The sequence below is a fragment of the Olea europaea genome, chromosome 4, assembly GCF_002742605.1.
Source record: "Olea europaea var. sylvestris chromosome 4, O_europaea_v1, whole genome shotgun sequence".
NCBI classification, from domain to species: domain Eukaryota; kingdom Viridiplantae; phylum Streptophyta; class Magnoliopsida; order Lamiales; family Oleaceae; genus Olea; species Olea europaea.
This window is the reverse complement of record NC_036240.1, coordinates 10254035-10261421: the sequence shown is the minus strand read 5'-3', so window position 1 is coordinate 10261421 and position 7387 is coordinate 10254035.

Below are 7387 nucleotides of genomic sequence, written 5' to 3'. Positions count from 1 at the left end.
GAACGCTTCTTATTGTTAATCATAATTCTAATCCCAAAACCAAACTCGGCCCACCCTCCACCCGATGAATTTTGCCTCACCTTCATCCACAACTACTATACAGTCCGATTAGAGGACTAGGGACCTACCAAATTTAACTGATTATCATTACTGCGGGATTCGAATCAATTGCAGCAACCCGAAAAATCGACAGCGATTTTGTCGCCTTGGTCATCCAATATGTGATTAGGGCGGGGTGAGTGAATGGTTTTCTGGGGTTGCCATCGTAACCCCGTATGGAATTAGTCTTAGGGGTTTTGTGATTGGGGTTTGCAATGGAAACAGATGGAGGAGTGGAAGTTTTTTATTTCAAAACTTTAAAATCTTAACAATCCCAAAAACTTTAAATCGACGAGTTATAGAAACTTTAGAATCATTCTGTCAGGAATAAAAAAGAACATTACTTTTATGAAGAATTCTGATATTAACATTAGGCTCTGATACCAATTGTTCAATTCAACGATAATCATAATAAAAAATAAGAATCGAAAATTTATAAATTAATAGTTCGAATTCATACCTGCAGAAGACATTGTGGACATGAATAATAACAGTTAGATCTTTCCCTCTTTACTCTTCACAAAGTATTAGCCGTCAATATGGCAATCTAATAAAACAATATGGAGAGAAGAGATGATATAGTCTTTATATAGGAAATAATTGAGCCGTGCCATTACGACTTAGACCCTAATTAGTGTTTATATATATTTTCCGGGCCACATGCTTAAATTATCACATGGGAAAATTTCATAAGTAAGAGATTAAGTATGACATATTTCAAAATTAAGAAAACAAGTTTCAAACTTCAAAAATCAGATTTTTATTAAAATATATTTATGATTTAATTAATTAATTAATTAATTAATCATTTTATTAATTAAATATATTTAGGTCACATATCTATACAATTTGGTTACAAATTAACAATTTAATTAGTCACTTATTATTTTTTGGTCACAAATCAAAAATTTTATGTCACAAATTATTTTACGATCACAATTCAAAATTTTTATAGGTCACAGTTTGTTCATTGGTCAAAAATAAAAAAATTAATTAGTCACATATTAATCTTTAATCACAACTTATCAAATTATTGGTCATAACTTAATTTTTCGATCACAGATCAAAAATTTTATAGGTCACATATTATGTTTAGGTCACGAATAAAAAAATTATAGATCACATATCACAAATATTATAGGTCACAAATTATTAATTTTTGAGGTCACACATTATTTTTTTATCATAATTTATCTTTTTCATTGGTCACATATTAACCAATTTAATGGTCACGATCAAACAAATAATATGTGACCACCACCACCGCCACTTGTCGACAACCACTGCCTCCACCTGCACCACCGCCACTGCTGGCAGCACCACCACCACCCAATAGCAGTACCGCAATCTCAAACAAATCAACACATCCATCTCGAACAAACCATTGCCACTAACATCTCAACTGACATCTCATCACCACGACCACCGTGCTTTGCCGCCACAACCACTGCCATCTACCGCCACGACCAATACACGGCACCACACAACACAACCAAAACCACCACAGCCACCGCACCACACCCACAACCACTATAGCCACCGTACCACACCCACACCCACAACCACCAACAAACGAACCCGCACCACAACCATCAACCACATCGCCAGTGACAGCGACAACAACCAATCCACAACCACAGTTCCAAAACACAAATCCAACCATACCCAACCACCAATCACACCAACAATCACTGATCCAAAAACACGAAACCAAAACCAAAAATTCGGCACCACCTCGTCGCCATGCTAACACCGCCTCACAACCATCAACAACGCCTCACTACAACTGCGCCAGGTCGTGATCGAATACAGCGGTGGTTCTGCACCACACATTCTTCATAGGCGAGAGAGACAAGATGTAGAGAGATAATGGGTTTGGGGGAAATTATTTTGGGGGTGGAGGGGGTTAGGGTTAGTTTATAAATTAAATAATTAATATAAAAAAAATCCTGATTTTTGAAATATTAAAGTTCCAATCTGTTTTAGGAATGTTGAATACTTAAAGTATGAGATTGTGTAATTTCCACTAATAAAAATCTTCTAATAATCAATTCAACCCAACCCAAACTCAACCCATTTTACTCATGGTGCAATCGAGTAATAATAATAATAATAATAATAATAATAATTAATAATAATAATAATAATAAAAATCCCATTTTCTTATTTTTTAACTATACATTTTCCATCATAACACCATTTCAAAATGCATTTTTTGAAAAAAAAAAAAATGGGGCTCAAACAGCTCGTAGGATTCAAAATTATTGGAAAGCGATCCAATACCAATTTCCTCAACATGACTGGGGATATCCGATATTGGCCAAAATTCACAAGTGATTCATAACTTATAATCGCTTCAAGCACTCACAAACATTATCCATGTCCCGTTTGACAAAGATTTTTTAGATTATTAATTGGTCAAACTTTATATTTTTTAGATTATTAATTGGTCAAACTTTATTTTTAATTATAAGTTTCGTTCCCTCAAAATTTTTATATACTTTAAAACTATATATTTCATTGAACCGATCAAATTATAATCTAAAAAACATTATCAAACCAGAGCTAAATAATTGGAAAGTTTACACAAATTCTTCGATAAAATAAAAGAATTACAGTAAATTAATTACATGTTTTTTTAATTACAGAATTATTGTAGTATTATGTTTCTATTGTGTTAAAAAAATTATTTTAGAAAAATGTCTCATTTAAACACCTGCTTGAGTAAGTCCCTGTTTGAGCCCCTTTCTTTGAATTAAAAATGTATTTTGGAATAGTATTTTGTTTGAGAATATGTGGTTAAAAAATAATAAATTTTTTTTAATTTAACTATAAAATTATTTTATGAGAGAATATGTGATTGAAATTGAGTTTTTGAAAAATGGAGACCAAATATATGCTAAACTGAAACTCAACTTTTTAGCAAAAGTTAATAATTTCAAATTCGAAATTACCATTAAAATGTGGGATAATTATAGGCACGATCTCAAACTTTTCAAATTGTTGCAGTTTTTACCTTGATGGGTTCTATAGAAAGTTTGTGGAGTCAAGAATTATGATACCGTAAAGCTTGGCAACAAATGTACCATCATGATGTATGGTTTGATCGGCTTGGAAAAGAGTCATACAATGTTTGGTGTGCTAGGTAGCTAGGGATTTTGTGCAAATATCTGAGGGTCATTTTTTGTTTTTGATTATTCTTCAATTTTTTCATGGAGGTTTTTGTAGTCAGCGCTGGGTGATGTCGACTGTCGTGTTGATGCTGTCATTGGGCGGCGATGGTGGTGACTGAGTGGTTGGTGAAGGAGAGAAGAAATAGATACAAAGAATGACCTTTTTTATTTATTTATTTTATGTTAAACTTATAAAATTTATTATTACACTCATTTAAAAATTGGCCAAAGTTTATTGAGAAATACTATATGTACACAATGATTTACACATAGTATTACACCCCCTCACATGGAGGAGGTCCCACGTACAATAAAATATTTGTGGGTCTTCTTCTGAAAGGGTGTAATGCATTGTGTACATCATAATACACCTTATGGTGTATACATAGCATTTTTCAGGCTTATTATTATGGTCAATAAACGGTCAAATTTATAGTTCCATCCATTTGAACTCCATGCGTGAATTTCCAAAAGGTTTTGTACAGTAAGTTTTACAAATGAAAAGTATGGGTCAAGTCTGCAACAAAATGAATGATTTTGTATCGTGACTACTAGGCTTAGGCATTTTAACGGGAACCGAATATCCCGAACGAAAATTTAACCAGAATCGGAGGTTCCAGTCTAGTTCTCCGAAAAAATAAATTAGGAACTGAAATCGAGAACCGATAACCGATTGGGTTAGGTTCGATTCTTGGTTCCTAAACCAGAACCATGGGTACTTGAGTGGAACAGATTTTTATAAAAAAAAAAAATTATTTATAGTTTATAAGCTGAAAAATCATATAAAACCTAAAAATCCTAATTTTGGTAGTAATTAGTCTAAAATTTTAAACTCTAACCCTAAATAATAAGATGGACTCTTACTTTTTTACATCTCACATTACATTAAATTGTTACATTTCAGAGATTATTATATGTTAATGTTTACAATTTGAGTTTTTTATAAATAAAAAATTTCAAACGGGTTGTGGTATAAGTTGATGAATCAAAGCGTTTATTCGTTGTAATTCAAGTTTTTTACTTTCTTGTATTGTTAATAAGCTTAAGTGATTTTTTTTTAATTTTTTATAACGCACGACAATTGAATTTGATGTGTTCATTACTTGTACTGTGTTATACCTTTTTGTTATCTTGAGTTCGTGCTCTCTTTTATATATATATTCTATTTTTTATTCAAATAGAGTGAGTTCAATATGTGGGCCGTAATTTTTTGATACTATATTAGTTCTGTATTTAATTAGTATTTTTTATATTGGTTTGTTTTAAAAGTAAAAGAATTTATGCATTGTTTATTATTAAATTATATGCCTAGTATGCTCTCTTATAACTCAAATAAGATTTATTGAGAAAAATAATTTTTTTCTCAAATTATAATTTCATTTTTTATCTTTATTTTATTTTCTCCTATTTTCGTGGCTTTTTAGTATCCAGTATTTTGCTCCTTGTAAATTTTTTAATTTTCTCCATTACACAAATATTTTCGAGTGGCACGTATTAGGTATACGTACCAAAAGAGTCTATGTGAAATAATTATTAGATAAATGTATATAAAAATGCTATGGGTAGAACCGAAACCGAATTGAAATCGATGGTTCAGGTTTCGATTTGGTTCCAGTATTTACAAAGACCCGAATAGTTCCATTTGCGAAATACCCGAAGCGTAATGGATGGTTCTGAATATTGAAATATCCGGACTGACCCACCCGATGCCGAGGCCTAGTGACTATAATTTTCCTTCTAATTTTAATCATACATTTTCTAGAGTCCATAACTTTTTAACAATATATTTCATCAATTTTTGCTAAAATATATCAAAAAAATCTAATTTTAATCTACAAAAAACAGAGACTAACTATTACAATCTCTCTTATTTCGTAAATTTGATCAAATTTAACACTACGTACAAAACACATGCTAAACGTCCCATTGCATGTCCCCATCCTTTAATAATTCTCTGTTAGGCTCTTCTTGATTCCTATTATTTAAAATTATTTTTAATTACGCATCCTATCAATAAAATAATTTGTATGTAAATTCAATTTTTTTTTTCTGTTTTTTAACTTTAGATTTTTTTTTTTAAAAAAGAAAAATTACTATTATAAAATTATTTTTTGTGAAAGATATGGGGCCCAAATGAGGGCTAGAGTAATTGTCTTTGTTGTTGAAGTATCACTACAATCACTAAAGTCAAATACATTAAACAGCTCATCTTTGATAACGAATCCTTTCAACAACTTTGAATTTGATGCAAAGTTCACTAATGAGTTGGCTTTGGCTACTTTTTAATAAAAGAGTACTAATTACGAACCCATTTGAGTGATTAATTATATTACTTATAAATTTATAATTTTATCGTCTCGTTTTATACTATAATTTATTAGCAATTCAGTACAAATTTACCTCACTTCGTCCCATGACGTTTTCATCATACGATCTTTTCAGTTGTGCAGCGTATATGCATAATTATTTGCCAGTATTAAGCCATTTGTACAGAAATTATTCCACAGAATTTGGTCAGATCATTCTCATGTGTGGAACTCACCGTGAATAAAAAATTGTCAAAAAAATCCCACGCACCCCCCATGTGTGTGTTCTGACAGACTTGTGTACGAAGTCTGCCCATACATGCAACACGTCTGTTATTTACCAACCCTTGCGGGAACTCACTTTTTGTTGGTTTATTATTGTTTGGAAACTTTTTTTTAAAAAAACTTATTTTCAATCACACATTCTAATAATAAAATATTTTACATGTAAACTCTAATTATTTTTCTTATTTTTAACTACAAAATTTTCTAAAAAATACTTTTTAATTTTTTTTCTCAAAAAACTCTTTTTAATGGGTATATTCTTTGAAATTAAAATCCGATTATTAATTATTAAATTTACTTTAATATTTTGAATATGATTTTAGGACAATTTATTCAATACTGTTAATATATGAAAAATTAATTTTCGATTATGTCTCATACGGTTGTCCGAAAATACCGCCGATATCTTGGGTCCCACGTGGTCTAATAATTAAAAATCTTCCAACTAGCAATCACTTAACTACATTAATCAAACAATAAACTAATAGGGAAATTGTACTATTAGTACCTAAACTATTGTTTTAGTAGCAAGTTACATTTCAACCTTTAAAAAGATAATATTTGAAGTTCAATCTATAAAAAAATATAAATCGAATTCACTTCAAATAGAAAACAAGAAAACACTTATAACTCAAAACCTACTATATTGTGATCAACCTTTAATAAAGGAACTTCCTTAAAAATATGTTATATTACCATGTGAACCTCACATGTTAATTTTATGAAGTCGAATCTCTCTTCTCACTTATTTGAGATATTTGATATGAAAATTGTCGTTACAACGATTACATGATAATTTAGCCCTTGTAAGGACCCAATTTTAAAAATTTAACTTTTTACAACTAATTTTCAATTACACTATCTCTCAATAAAATAATTTTATACGTAACATAAAAAATATTCCTACTTTTTTAACAATATTTTTTCTAAAAAATTATTTTTTTAAAAAAAAATCTAATCTGGAGAAATTGGATCCCAAATATGAATTTAGTGAAAATTTGGATGATTTCCAACTTTTAATCATTTGAGATGAATTATAAAGTTGCAACGAATAATTCAGAACAAAATTGCTATATGTGACAAGTTAAGGGTCAATTTGTTTCCATGAGAATACGTTGGGGGCCGAGATTTAAGTTCTTCCTAATTTAAGATTAATTATTGTCTAAATCTCTCTCTGCATTTTGCGTTGAATGTACCTTCCATCTCTCCACCGACAGAAAATTTTCCAGTTGTACAAAAATCCCATCTCATTTTGGTAATTAACCTTCATATTGTCTTCCATAGATCCGATTTCCTTCAATAATCCCTCAAGTTTTTATGAAGAAAATACCGAATCCCATTCTTAAATTATTCCTTTGAATCCCTTGAGGACGAATCCAGAAATCCCATTTGCCACCCAGTTCGGGTGCTTAGCAAGAAACTCATTATGCTAGATCGAGTTCTCAGTCCCCGCCGTGCGCGGCAATTCCAGAGGCTTATACGCAATGGGAAGCTTACACTTCTTTGCCTTCTCCTCACAGTAAT